This window comes from Vulpes lagopus, chromosome 1 (genome assembly GCF_018345385.1).
Source record: "Vulpes lagopus strain Blue_001 chromosome 1, ASM1834538v1, whole genome shotgun sequence".
Classification (NCBI taxonomy): Eukaryota; Metazoa; Chordata; class Mammalia; order Carnivora; family Canidae; genus Vulpes; species Vulpes lagopus.
The window spans coordinates 54,790,554-54,806,151 of NC_054824.1; the positions used below are offsets into that span (position 1 = coordinate 54,790,554).

General features: G+C 37.8%; 1 pseudogene; it reads right to left on the reverse strand.

Moving 5' to 3' along the window:
• Nucleotides 1–6,647: 6,647 nt before the first annotated feature.
• The window catches only part of LOC121486690, a 44,874-nt pseudogene continuing 35,923 nt past the window's right edge, over nucleotides 6,648–15,598 (reverse strand).

Below are 15,598 nucleotides of genomic sequence, written 5' to 3' on the forward strand. Positions count from 1 at the left end.
TGACTTTCTCATTCTTTGTCCCCTAAAAACTCATCTTTGAGTCTGTGAAGTACCGAGTACTGTAAAGTACCCAACTCAGCTTCCACCAGCAAAAGAAAATCAGTCCCATATAGCCCAGGTTTGTCTATATGCTATTTTTTGAACTATGCACCTTGGCATAGTCTCATTATTGAGATTATCAATTTACAAAAAGAAAAATTCTATTTATTTTCTTGTTTGGGTCTCTTACTCATTTCTCTTCAAGACCCATCGAAGGAAAGGGACATTTATAAGGTAAGAGCAGGAAATCTGAAAGGGATGAACAACACAAAGATGGATGCATGGTCCTGGAAAGGAGCCTTCACATGTGTGCATGCGTTTCCTGATGAGGTGGAGAACTGAGGATCTATGCTTGCACATATCTGCCTTCTCTCCAGTGAGAAAGATGGAAGCTGACATCTCAGGGCAATTCTTTGTCAGAAATATACATCTGCATGAAGAGAAGAGAGTTAAAAATTTAATCTGCAAAGCTATTTAGAGAGTGGATAGGCCTTGACAGGCCTCCCAAATGTATTACAAGAACAAGAAGAGTGGAGTTATGAAAAAAAAAAAAAGCTGTTGCAGCAAACAGAATGAAACTAAGCTCTCTTGACAGAATCAGTTTGCCAAATGACTTTAAAATCGCACTTGTCCTTTTTTTTTCTTAAATATACTCTAATTTAAATGTCTAAGAGAAACTTTCAGAATGTATGTGGTACATTAAGGAACTCTAAGGTAAAGATACCACTGTAATATACATTATGTTGTTTGGGAGAAGGATGTGTGAAACAAAATTAAAACCTGTCAAATCACTAACCAGTCACAAAAATGTAATGAGGATTCTGGAGGCATCTGTGATAATTTGATAATTTTCAAACTATTACCTTCTGTTTAAAATACTGCTTGACATGCAGGAATAAACTATTGCCAATCAGCTTCCAAAAAATATGACAGTTTGATGTGACTTTGTGTTCTATGTTCATTTTCTTTTACCTACTACTGCAGGAAGTTTACCCTTTATTCTAACCCACATTTCATCATTGTTATAGAGAAAAGTGCTGTTCCATTTTCTGACTTATACTTAGTATTAAATTTCTTTATCTTTTAAATTCAGTTATTTTCCTGAATGCTAAAATAAAAAAAATATGCTTTTTTTTTCATCAGTAGTACTTGTGGTAGATAGATCACCATTATCAAATAGTTAAGAGAATAAAGGTATAAGATCATATGATCTTTTCAAGAGATAGAAACAATTGTGTAATAAAATTCAAGATTCACTGAATGATTTTAATGTTTCAACCAAATTCTGGACTCCATTGCTATTTTTACAGTCTTTTTTTTTTTTTTTTTTTAAATCTGACCAGGCTTCAGACTGGGCAAAAGCACACTACTTACTAGTAGACAGGATATTGCCTATTAATATTATAGAAGTTTTTTCCATTAAACTCTTAACAACTATTGAAGCATATCTTTTAACTCCTAAGATGTAAGTCTATTTTAAAATATTGCTTTAAATCTTTAATATCTAGAACTTAACCATGGCTATCTGATTTTCTGTTAAAGTATCAACTTGTAAAATATAAATACTGATTGTGTGGCTCCCAAACCCAACATAACTACTTTTCTTAACCTACCATGCTCTTTGTTAGTAGGTTCTGAGCTAGCTTGCACTCTGCTCAGATAGAGCTAATTTAATAGAAGGAATCAGGTTTATTGTAGTAATTATGAAGGATGTTTAAAAATATATTCTTTCTTCTCCTTCTGAATATATGGTAGTTTTTCATTTCTCCAGAATATTTTAACTGTAGTCATGTGCCATACTTTGGCCATTGATATATGAACAGAAGTGATGTGTTTCGCTTCCAAGAAGAGGCCATATGAGCATGATGTACCACGTTTCCTTATACTTCTCTGAGAATGTTGGAAACATGTATTAAGATGAGTTTTATGTCAAGTTTGGCTTTTGAGCACCAAGATGAATACAGTCCTTCTCTATCCCCCATCCCTGCTGATGACACCTGTTGGTCATTCAGCATGAAAGAAAAGTAAATGTTTGCTGTGTTAAGCCACTGAAATTTTGGAGTTTTCTGTCACAGAGAATAACTTATTCTATCTTAATGTATCATCTTTTTGGTTACATGGAATTTGACTCAGGGAGGCAAATTTTGAAAGTTAATTAGAAAGTTAATCCCTCATTAGATCTTGAATTTTGTCATCTACCTTTTCTGAATATATTGATTTTTCTCTTTTATTTTCTCAAAGTGATAAACTATATTGACTGATTTTAACAGCTTTATTGCAGTATTGTTTACATACTATAGAATTCACTTCTCTTATGTGTATAATTCAGTGATTTTTAATGAATTTATAGAGTTTTACAATCATCACCACAATCTAATTTCAGAATATTTCCATCCCCCTAAAAAGAAATCTAATGGCCATTTGCTGTTATTCCCTATTCTCACCTCTAGTCCTAGGGAACCAACAATCTCTTTCCTGTCTTTGAAGATTTGTCTTTTCTGGACATATATAAGTGAATCATACAATATGTTGTGTTTTTGTGACTGGCTTATTTCATTTAGCACCATATCTTCAAGGTTCACCCATATTGCAGGATATATCAGTTCCTTATTCCTTTTCAAGGATGAAAAATATTCTACTGTATGGATATACCACATTCTGTTTATCCATTTACCAGTTGATGAGCATTTGAGCTGTTTCCAGTTTTTGACTATTATAAATGATGTAGTTATGACAATTTGAATACACATATTTATGTGGACAAATGCATTAATTTCTCTTTGCTAGATACCTAGGAGTGGAATTTTTTAGTTGTGTGATAAATATATGTTTCGCATTTTAAGAAACTGCTAAGCAGTTTTCTGTGGTGGAGGATATACCATTTGCCTAGTTGAACAGCACTCAGGATCCACATCACTGTTAGATCCTTTGCATCTTATTTTTTTTTTAAATTTTTTTTATTATTTATTTATGATAGTCATATATATAGAGAGAGGCAGAGACAAGGCAGAGATAAAGGCAGAGGGAGAAGCAGGCTCCATGCACCAGGAGCCCGACATGGGACTCGATCCCCTGTCTCCAGGATCGTGCCCTGGGCCAAAGGCAGGCGCCAAACCGCTGCGCCACCCAGGGATCCCGATCCTTTGCATCTTAAAGGCATAGCATACATACATACATATATATATATATATGTATATGAAGGCATACATATATATATGAAAAAATATTATATATATGAAAAAGTATTGGGGTAATATCAGAATTTTCTCTTTCCTTTCTTTTTAACTCATACAGACTCATGCACACATACATTCTTCAAGAGGTATGGATACCAGTATGTTCTGCCTCATTGATCATTCCTGGTAGAAGAATAGCCATTAGACTTACCATTTGTTCCTGAGCATCTCATTTATTGAATGGAGTTATTTGTCTCTGACTCTCCTGTACTTATCTAAAGTTAGAATGCTTCTTTGCCAAGAAGGAACTGGAACTGGATCTGATAAGTTAGTCACACTGTGGTATCAATTAGATTGCTCTAATGGTTAGCAGTTCGGGGTATGGCTAAAAGTTTAGGCTTTGAGGTAAGTCTGCAAAGGTTTGAAAACCTTTGTGAAGGTTCATTGATGTAAGGCATGTAAAACAGTAGACACAGTGTCTGCTAGAGAGTAAATTCTCTATAAACGTTTGTTGTTGGGATCCCTGGGTGGCGCAGTGGTTTAGTGCCTGCCTTTGGCCCAGGGCGCGATCCTGGAGACCCGGGATCGAATCCCACGTCGGGCTCCGGGTGCATGGAGCCTGCTTCTCCCTCTGCCTATGTCTCTGCCTCTCTCTCTCTCTCTGTGTGTGACTATCATAAATAAATAAAAATTAAAAAAAAAAAACAAAAACGTTTGTTGTTATTGTTGGTGATGAGTGGTTGCTATTCTGAATAGTGGAGTTTTTTTTGTTCTTTTTCTTCTTAATAGCTTTATTGATATACCATTTACACACTAAACATTCCCCCATTTAAAGTGTAGCATTCATTGCCTTTCATTATATTCACAGATGTGATCAAAGTTCACAACTTTAGAACATGCCATTACCTCAAAAAGAAACTGTAAGCTCTTTATCTGGTACTCTACTATATTCCATCATACCAACAGCACTAAGTAACTACTAATCTTTCTTTTCTATTGATTTGCCTTTTCTAGATATTTCATGTGAATGGAATGGTATAAGATGTATTTTGAGACTGTTTTCTTTCATTTAGCATAATGTTTTTAAGGCTATCCATTTTTTAACATGTATCGGGACTTTGTTCCTTTTGATGGCTGAATAATATACCACTGTATGGATATACAACATTTTGGTTATCCATTCATCATGAATTGTCTCCTTTTGGCTATTATGAACAATATTGCTATTTTCTCTGTGAAATAGGTTTTCACTTTTGTCTTTTTAAGATTTTATTTATTTATTCATGAGAGACAGAGAGAGGCAGAGACATAGGCAGAGAGAGAAGCAGGCCTCATGCAGGGAGCCTGATGTGGGACTTGATCTCAGGACTCCAGGATCATGCCCTGGGCTGAAGGCAGATGTTCAACTGCTGAGCCACCCAGGCGTCCCTGGTTTTCACTTAAAAAAAAAAAAAAAAAAGATTTATTTATTTATTTTGAGAGACAAAAAGAGTGTGAGAATGTGGGGAAGGGCAGAGTGAGAGGGAGAGAGACTCTCAAGCAGACCCCCCACTGAGGGCAGAGCCTGATAACCCTGAAACCATGAATTGGATGCTCAACTGAGGTGCCCCTGTGTTTTCTCTTCTTTTTTTTTTTTTTTTTTTAAAGCCTTATTTTTTTTTTTTTTTAATTTTTATTTATTTATGATAGTCACAGAGAGAGAGAGAGAGGCAGAGACACAGGCGGAGGAAGAAGCAGGCTCCATGCACCGGGAACCTGATGTGGGATTCGATCCGGGGTCTCCAGGATCGCGCCCTGGGCCAAAGGCAGGCGCCAAACCGCTGCGCCACCCAGGGATCCCTGTTTTCTCTTCTTTAGGCCAGATACCTAGGTATGACATTACTGAGTATAGTAAGTTTGTTTAATTATTTGAGGAATTGCAGACTATTTTCCAAAGCAGTTTCACCCTTTTTCATTGCCACTATTATATTCAAGGGTCCTAATTTCTCCACATTGACTGTGTACAGTCTTTTCTGTTTCCTTTTTTTTTTTTTTAAGATTTTTAAAAATTTATTTTATTTGAGAGAGAGAGAGAGAGAGAGAGAGAGAATGCCCGAGTGAAGGGAGGGACAGAAAGAGAGAAAGAGAATCTCAGGCAGACTCTGTGCTGGGTGCAGAGCCTGACCTGGGGCTTGATCTCATAACTCTGAGATAATAATCTGAGCCCAAACCAAGAGCCAGATCCTCAATTGACCGAGCTACCCAGGCTCCCCAGTCTCTTCTCTTTTCCTAAAAGTGAAATGGTTATAATTTAAATCTAGAAAAAATTCATAAGAACTTAAATTGAGAGAGGATATACTTAGAACTTACTGAATTTTAAGTTTCACAGAAAGTGTATAAGATTAAAGACAATGGGCCAAAATTGTACCTTTATTTGGGAAGTTTTGTGCTTACAGTCATTTAGAATGATTTGATAACTATCTAGTTGTATTTGAGGGATGAGATAAACTTAGGGTTCCTCTACTCCTCTGCTATTTTATTTTTATTTTTATTTTTTATTTTTAAAAGATTTTTATTTATTTATTCATGAGAGACACAGAGAGAGAGACAGAGACATAGGCAGAAGGAGATCCTAGGACCCTGGGATCATGACCTGAGCCAAAGGCAGACACTCAACCACTGAGCCACCCAGGTGTCCCGTCCTCTGCCATTTTAACTCCTCCTCCCTGTCTATAGTCATTTAAACATGACTTATTTTATAAGATGAGATTATTTTATAGATTTTGCATAAATATTTTATTTATGTATTATTATAATTATAAGATTAATTTATAATATTATTTATAAGATGAACTTATTTTATATATTCTATATTTTATAAGATGAAATACATTTTATATATTTTTATGTATCATTTATTTTGTATATATGTTTTTTAAAGTTTTTTTTAAATTTTAAGATACTTTATTTTTTAAGATTTTATTTATTTATTCATGAGAGACAGAGAGAGAGAGGCAGAGACACAGGCAGAGGGAGAAGCAGGCTCCATGCAGGGAGCCCGACGTGGGACTCGATCCTGGGTCTCCAGGATCATGCCCTGGACTGAAGGCGGCGCTAAACTGCTGAGCCACCAGGGCTGCCCAAGATACTTTAAAAACAGATCAAACTGCTAAGCTTCTGGCCCATTCTGCCAATGTACAAGCTACCAATGCTTCCTTAGCAACTGAGGGGCAGTCTTTAGTAGAATGATCGAAAAATGAATAAAAATCCAGATATAAAAAATATTCAAGTGGTTTCCAAAGGAACACAGATAAATGACCCCATCTCTTAGTCTTCCATATTATTGCATCTGTGCCAACCCTACTTGACAAATACATTAAAAATAAAAAAAAGCTAGCAGTAATTAAACTGCCCCCCCCCACCCCGATCCCATAATTTAAGCTAAACTCGCAGTTAATGGCTACAGGAGTGGTACCTACACGGTAATGCTAGCTGACTTAATGACAGCAGGGACACTGCACCCCACTTCCTCTCGGTCTCCTAAGCACAGGACACAGGCACAATGCTGACATCCTGCTCGTCTACTTCCAAAGGGAAATTGTGGTAATGGATTCGCTGCATTAGTTGCCATGTTGGCCCCAACATCACATAATAGATAGTTGGCCTCTGGAGCCTTTTGAAAATAGAAGCAATGGCAACAGTGTAAGCACTCATGTTTTCAAAGAGCATCCAATCACTCACATGCATCTTGGGCAAGTCACAGACTCCATAATGCAATTAAGGCTGTCACATATTGGTCTCCATATGTAGGTTGGATAATACCTCTTACTTGGTTTGGGTCTCTTTTGCATAAGGGGCTTCATGTGTGCATGATCATAAAGGATGCAATTAAACGATCCATATACCTCGTCATTCACGTAATACATAAAGGTTTGTTCACTTGACTCATCTTCATCATCAGAGCCTGTCTGTTCCTTTAGCACTAGTTGTTTTGGCAATGATATAAACTGTAAGCATCAAAGCTAATTCAATGTAATATCTGCTTGGCTCAGCTATGATTCTCAGTCCTGAGTCTGATGGAAAATACTTGTCCAGTGCTAGGTTGATAACACTGATGATCTCTTCATTTTTTTTTTTTATTTAATTATGATAGTCACACAGAGAGAGAGAGAGGCAGAGACACAGGCAGAGGGAGAAGCAGGCTCCATGCACCGGGAGCCTGACGTGGGATTCGATCTTGGGTCTCCAGGATCGTGCCCTGGGCCAAAGGCAGGCGCCAAACCGCTGCGCCACCCAGGGATCCCTGATGATCTCTTCAAATTTAAGCTTTACATCTTCAGATCCAGGAAAGCCACCACTGATATCAAGCAGATACATGTTGAAACCAACATCAGCTCCCTTGTCAAAGATACAGCAGGTATCAGAGATGGTCTGTATGAAGGTCTCAGGATTGGTACAGCCACTTCCCGTGTGGAAGCTGACACTGATGACATCAATATATAGCTCTTCTGCCCCAAAAGAAGCCTGCTGCTTTTAAGTGTGGCACCAAATTTAACACTGAGGCAACAAACTGCTTTGAAATCATCAGTGGCAATCCGCAACCCTAACTTTGCCTTTGGATGTGCTGTAGAAACTTTCATCAATTCAACTTCATGATCAAAAGTCATCATTTGGACTGCATTTATTGACAGTGTGCTTAATCTGAGATGCTGGTTTGGATTTGCATAGATAATGCCTCCTTAGAGGCACCTGGAGACTCCGTACCAATCACATTTTAGTCTTGTTGGCAAAGTCAAATATTGTCCCAATGGCAGGTAGGGTCTTCACCATGGTTCCGTTATCATTGCATTTGGCCGCATAAAAGGCAATGAGCCGAGGAAGAGCTTTTAAACATCTCAGATGCTTCTTTAGAATGTCTCTCGGGTCTGTGACATAGAAGGCATCCTCATCATCAAGAGATGAAGCTTTATTAATTTTTTGGTCCAGAATATCCTTGGCAGTAAAAAGCCCTCACGTAGGAAATGGCAATCAAACTCTGTATCAACTAAAGTTGTTCATGGTTTCCTGATGTTTCCATGGAAAACTAAAAGATGGAATGTGAAGAAATTATTGCCAGCATTTCAGAAAGGCAATTCCCGGAAATTTCAAGTCCCATGAAGATGGTGTGTGACTTCAGTGCAGTAGTGGAGATGTCCTGATAAACACAGAATTTGCTGTGTTACAGCGCATGGGTACCGCAGTCCAGCCCATGCAGAGTGCACAGGACTGCCTACTGTGCCACCACTGGGGTCAGCCTCTGCCCTCTGCCTTGCTCCCTTCCACAGAGGACCTGGGGACCCTTGGCTCCAGGTGGCACCGGAGCCCTGGCCCAGGGGTGGTGGCACTGAGGTGGGGGCACTGGCCTCTTGTCCCCTCAGAACAGAACCAAGATAACTGATGCACACAAGAAATGAACCCTATCCTATTAGGCTGGGTTGTTTTTCCAGCTAAACTGAATTGGATTGCATCATGGATTTTACATTTTATATAATGTCTTTTTTAATTTAATTTTTTAAGGTTTTATTCATGAGAGAGATTGAGAGAGAGAGAGAGAGAGAGAGAGAGAGAGGCAGAAGGAGAGGCAGGCTTCCCGCGGAGCAGGAAGGCCCAAGGCGGACTGGATCCCAAGACGCTGGGATCATGACCTGAGCCACTCAGGCTCCATATAATATCTACATTTTGAAGATTTTTGTGGACCCTGTAAAGTATTTTGGGGATTATTATAGACCTCTCCATCAAGAGTGCCTATTACTATGTTAGGCATATAAATGTTGCTTCCTCCTCCAGTACGTATTAAAAAAGTAATTCACACCAGAGTACTTAGTATTGTGGAATACACAAGGGGGTCAGTCTGCATTCCAGGAGTTGGGGTTTCTCAAACTGATCCTCCCATGCAAATTTTCTTCTCTGAATCCTCTTTTTTTTTCATTCACCTTCCATTCTGCTTTTCTGCTAAGCAACCCACCACAGTGACCCCAACATCCTCAGTAGTATTAGCTCTTTAAAAAATAACGACTGTCCTATTAATTGGAATTCTGATCTCAACGAACATACAGGATCAGTTTGATCAGGTATGAAGCTAGAGTCTTGGAGAGTGTCACCATGAAAATGACAAACAGAGAGGCATCTGTTAGTGCCCCAGGAGGGAAGTGCTGACTATCACAGTGTTGCCCTAATCCCTCTCTAGGAGCAGCACAAACCGAGTCACAGCCAAAGGACTGTGAGAACAAAGGACTGTGAGAGAAAAGCAAGCTGAGAGAGAGGAAAACAATGCTGTCCACTTTAATACACAGGAGGGCTTCTTCAAGAACATTTGAGTAGCATGGAAGTTTGACCCTCAAACAGTTGCCTAGGTCAGCAGAACCTGAGGCAGTCCCTGGGGTGAGGACTGGTCAGGTAAGTTAAAGCCGCCTTCAGGGCACTTTCAATTTAGGCAACAATTTCCTCAAAACTAAGGATAAGAAAGCAACACTATTTAAGTTCAACTTTCTCCACTTTTTCTTTTTCTTTTTTTTTCTTGTTTCCTTTGTTCCTGAGATTCCAGTATATCCAAGAGTAACTTCTAATGGCTGGGAAACTTCTTTATAAAGATGCTGCCTCTTAGTCTGATCGGGACTTAACTTTTTACCAATCCTAACTCATTTTCTAGGCTCCAGGCATGACTGTTCAGAATTTTTTTTTAAAGACATTTTTACTTCCAATCCTCTAAGTTCTAGATTCCCTTTCAGTATGAATTCCCCAGACCTTTTCTTAGTTACTATCCAGGTAGGTGTTGGAGCAGTTGCTATTTCTTGTTAAAATTTTGTTTCCCAGCTCTCAACTCACTTCATGCTGGTTTTCTTCCTTATATCCCTGAAACTGCCTTATGTCTTTTTGGGCTGAACTCAATCCTGGCTCAAGAAATTCAGAACAGGTTTTCTTTTTTCCAGACAGAAACTGTTCTATTTTTATTGATTGTCAAACTAAGATATTTATGGAAATACTCTTTATTTCATATATATATTATATATGTGTGTGTGTGTACATATTCATATATGTATATGTATATATTGGTCTCATGTTCCCATCATTGAAGAAAAAAAGTACTCTGTGGTTTTACTTCTACTACGATTAACAAGGTAATCAGAATTTTGCTTTGAATAAGATTTAGTGATCTTAATATACTCACTAGATTTCTGCTGAATTTAAAAGTCATTAGTTATTTTTTTTCCTTAGAAATTCTCCACTTTTTGGCTTTTATGACACTGACATTTGTTGATTCTTCTCATAATCCTCTGGCTATTTTCTTGTCTCTGATGGCTTCTTTCTTAATGCAAAGCATTTCACAGTTCTGTCCTTGGAGCCCTGTGCTTCTTACTTGACACAACAGAATAATGTATTCTGCAGCGTTCAGACAAAAACTGCTTCTTGGTCAGTTACCCATGAAAATCTCCTAAGAAGGTACCACACTGGAAACCAGTATAGCATATATTATCTTTTCCTCCAATATTGAAACGCCACTTCCTACGGAGGCTCAGATGAAGTAGTGATTTGCCCTTAAGGGCTGTGCTATATGACAAGTAAGTAACTTTAAAGATGAGCATATTTTTTAACAAAGCAGGATATCTATCACAGGACAGGAATATGGGGATTGAGACTGAAGGAGGGTATATTTCTTTTGGAATGGCAGGTGGAGTTGCTGCACTTATTAAATTGGGATATTTTTCTTTCTGTTGTGCAAAGCATGTGAGGTTGAATTTGAACTAGTGAAATGGGTGCACGATCAGGTTTTGTTATTATCCTAGGGTGATCCTATCTGTGCTTGCCATTTCATGTCTATCTTGTATCTATATGTGTGGAAGCTGCTAGTATTAATATTAGTAATAATTTAATTTTACCTTCCTGACTTAATGTGGTAGGTCCCAAGGCCACAGAAACATGGGAAACAGGGCTAACTACTTCTTGATACATGCAATTTTTCCATTCATTCAACAATTATCCTTGCAACTCACTGTATGATGGGCTCTATGCTGGGTATTGATGATACTAGGGCAAACTAGCAAAACAATTCCCACTTAATAGACCATTATACCTTATTAAAAGTGGTGAGTGCATTCATTCATTTTCTTAGAGAATTTATTAAAAATTTACTATGTATTAGGTACTGTGTAGCACCCTGACAATAAAAAGAAGCATAGTTCCTGATTTCTGGGGGCTCCTAATTTAGGGTTCATACAGGAAATGAAAGAAATGGACACACAAAATGGTCATTATAATACAGTAGAGCTATGCAGATGAGCAGGATTAGAGAAGAAGGACAATATTATTGCAATAAACTAATCTGTATCAGGGAGAAGTAAAAAGAAATCTTGACCTAAGATTTCTCTCTTACGTGTGTAATTTAGCCATTGATACCATTGCTTTGTTCTTTCGGGACGGACCACTTCTAAAAGAAAACCACTGCAGAGGATTCTATGGTTGGTAGATGACTTTCTACAAAAGGTAATACTTAGTTTGGGGCTTGAATACCATTGTTATTTGTTTGCTTGTTTATTTATTTATTTATTTATTTATTTATTTATTTATTTATAGATTTTATTTATTTATTCACGAGAGACGCACAGAGAAAGGCAGAGACACAGGCAGAGGGAGAAGCCAGCTCCCGTGCGGAAAGCCCAGTGCAGAACTCAATTCCAGGACCCCGGGATCAGGCCCTGAGCCGAAGGCAGATCTCAACCACTGAGACCATACAGGTGCCCCTATCATTGTTATTTTAAATATGGGGGCATGGTTAGGGACAGTGGGCACTGTAGCCTAGAAGACCACTGTAAGCCAAAACATAAAGTAGAAATTATAAGCCATAACATAAAGCTAAGTAACATGAGGCAACATAAGTTAATGACAATTAATAAGTAATTGTGGCTTTCCTAACTACACGGAGGTTCTGTGTAAGAAGGCAAGGTAAACACGAGGTGAGCTGATTGAAGTAAGGATAGCATATGGATGATTTAGAGTAGGCTAAGTAGAAATATATGTACTTGGTGCGATATCCATCTTTCCATCCAATCCATTGCTTCATCCCATTAGTTTTTATTAAGCATTTACATTGTACTTATAGTGCTGGGTTCCGAAAATATGTTAAATAAGAAAGAATGAAAGAAAGAAAGAAGACGGAATTTACTTCCAAGCGTACGGTTTAATTTAAAAATGGATAAGCAAAGTAAGAAATACAATCTCAGATACGATATAGCATGAAAATATATGGAGAAAAAAATTCTGGAATCTGCCTGGAGGAGTCAAGGAAACCTGTATCCATTTGGTTACCTTGAATCATATAATGAATGAGGGGTAAGATGATAAGTTTGAGGGCACTGTGGCCAGAAACAACAAAACCTGAAAGCTATAACAGATAGTGGCTTTCCCAGAGAAACTGTGTGTCATTCTAAAATGCTTCAATTTAAAATGTTTTTCTTCTTGGAGAAGGAAAGGAATCAGTGCTGGTCGGAAGTGAAAATGATCAGGGGCTGTTGAGATTTATCCTTCAGCTTTGTCATGCTTTGGGAGGGATTCACGTGGTGGATGACTATACTCAAATCTGTACTTTATAGATTTAACTATAGACAAAATGTGGATGGTATTTTGTAGTGGTAATGCTAGAAACGAGGCCTGTCTGCAGGAGGACTAGTTAGGAGGCTCTGTACCAAGTGTGGTAGTAGAAATGGACATGTAAGAGACATAAAGTAAGTAACCAGACTTAAAGACAGAACATATAGCTAGGATGAGGAAGTAGAGGGCACACAAGAAACTCACGTAGTTTCTGTTATAGGTAACTAAGTAGATAGTGGCATCATTAGCTAGCCTAACTGGTGATTTAGGCAGGCTATATCAGGGACTCCAAAGCTATGAAATTACAGGATATCTCTTCCCCATAAACATATTTGGTGTGTGTTGATGAGCATAGGGCTATTTTCCTGATTGGAGAGATAAGATCTGAAGCTGCATCTTTCAGAGGATAAGTTAGGGACAGTGAAGAAGCCCACAAAGCTGAGACCATTGGAAGAGATTGAAAGTGTTTATGACTATATTCTCTGTGCCTATTGTAAATTCAAGAAGAACTAGAAGAGCAATAGTGAGAAAAGAGTACACTCCAGATTTGGAAAAACCACTCTTATATGTAGAAGTAGATAAACAATAGGTCTTTATAATTTTTAAAAAGATTTATATATATATATATATATATATATATATATAGAGAGAGAGAGAGAGAGAGAGAGAGAGAGCGCACACTCGAGCATGAGTAGAAGGAGAGGCAGAGGGAGAAAATCCCAAGCAGCTGCACTGAGCCCGGAGCTGAATGCTGGGCTTTATTTCAGGACCCATGAGATCATGACTTGAGCTGAAATCACTAGTTAGATGCTCAACAAACTGAGCCACCCATGTACTCTGGTTTTTACATATTTTATAAGCATGAATTTTTCAAAGTATTTGTTGATATTTAGAATATGTAAATTTTTAATTATTCCATTTTACAAAGAGCAACTGCTTTTTTCCAAATGTGGCATTGTAACAAGAGTTTTCTTTCATCTTCTAAAGGAGAGATATTCTGAAATATTCCATATGATTTGATTTCATAGGGAAATTTCAAAAATAGGTAAAAAATATGGAATGCGGTACACAAAAATAATTCATTCCAGTATATTTAAAGAAAAAAAACCTCTCACTAATCACCATTATTTATCTTCTGCTAATAAGAAGTCAAACATGGAGAAATGCTTTGAATTTAATATGCATTTACATTGCAAAAAGAATTCGAGCTTGTTTTTATTTGAAATGTAGAAATGTGTTTTTGTTTTTGTAGAATGAGTTATGTACTTTTTTTGATGTTTTCAAGGTTTTGTTAAAACATGAAGCAGCAACAATCATCAATCCAATTAGAGGAAAGTCTTCCCAATGAACATCTGTTGGTTTTGCCAGTCAGTATCCGTACAACCTTTTTTTGGTAAAATTTTTCTTTGGGAAACTGCCTGTTCTTTTACTCTCAACAGTAAGATTGAACAGTAATAAGCCGCATCTTGATCTAAGGATGCGTCCTGTTTGGAATAATGCAATCAGAAGAGCCCATCTAGAGCCCTTACTATAATGATCAATCAGGTCAGATTTGGGCACATAATCCAAGAATTAGAAGAAGTCACTTCAAAAGAAAGTCCTCTTCTTTCTCTTAAGGGCTCTAAGTGAGGTGACTCTAACTCTTCCTCTTGATGGTAAAGTAGGAAGACATGAAGACCAGACTGATGCATTCATTTTGTTTTGAAAAGAGGGAGACCCTAAAAGTTCTTGGGGGAATCCCTATGTAGGGCCAGTATAGAGGCTCCCATCAGAAGGCGGAGCAGATAAGCTGGATCTTTGTGACAATGTTCTGTTGCATTTTTCTGTGTTTCCTGATATGTTAGCTAATTTAGTTAAGAATCAGCCTTCTATGGGTACTTTATGAGAGTGTCATGGGGCCATCAGTAACTTTCATCTTTAGTAATTCCAGATAGTTTATCTACTAATTCAAACATATCACATCCATAATTATCAGATCATTCAAAATTCTGAATATGAAAGATTTATTAGGGATGCCATCTTAATACTGTAATTAAGGTTATTAATGGGATTGCTTTATGGGAAATTTAATCAAATTAAGCTATTTTCAGTATCTTTGAATATATAACCAAAGCTAGGAATTATGAAAGCTGATGTATTCTGCTTTAGAAAATTTCCTGTGCCAAATTTTACAGTTTTTCTTACTGTAAAGTCATAAGACGTGGAGCAAAAAAGAGTGAATGTCATGACTTTCTATGAAGTCTCTTTATTACTCAAAAGAACAAACTGAAGAACAAATCATTTAGAGTAATATGACAGGAGAACTCAGAAAGGGTCAAGAATTACAGATTGTAATTGAATTTTATTATTTTTTTAATTTTTATTTATTTATGATAGTCAGAGAGAGAGAGAGAGAGAGAGAGAGAGAGAGAAGCAGAGACACAGGCAGAGGGAGAAGCAGGCTCCATGCACCGGGAGCCCGACGTGGGATTCAATCCCGGGTCTCCAGGATCGCGCCCTGGGCCAAAGGCAGGCGCCAAACCGCTGCGCCACCCAGGGATCCCTGTAATCGAACTTTAGATGAATATTCCATCGTATTGGCCTCTAAAATGTTTACATAGAGTGAGCATGAGATTTATCCCAAGTTAGAAAGACACTATGACTCATTTCTGGGATATCAGAGGCTTCTCTGCATTTAGACCATTGGGTGGCTATGTTGGGGCAGCTCTGCTGGGCAATGTGTTTCAGTCATAGACAACAGAAGAATGGGTGATAAAATCAGAAAGAGAAGTAAGAAACAG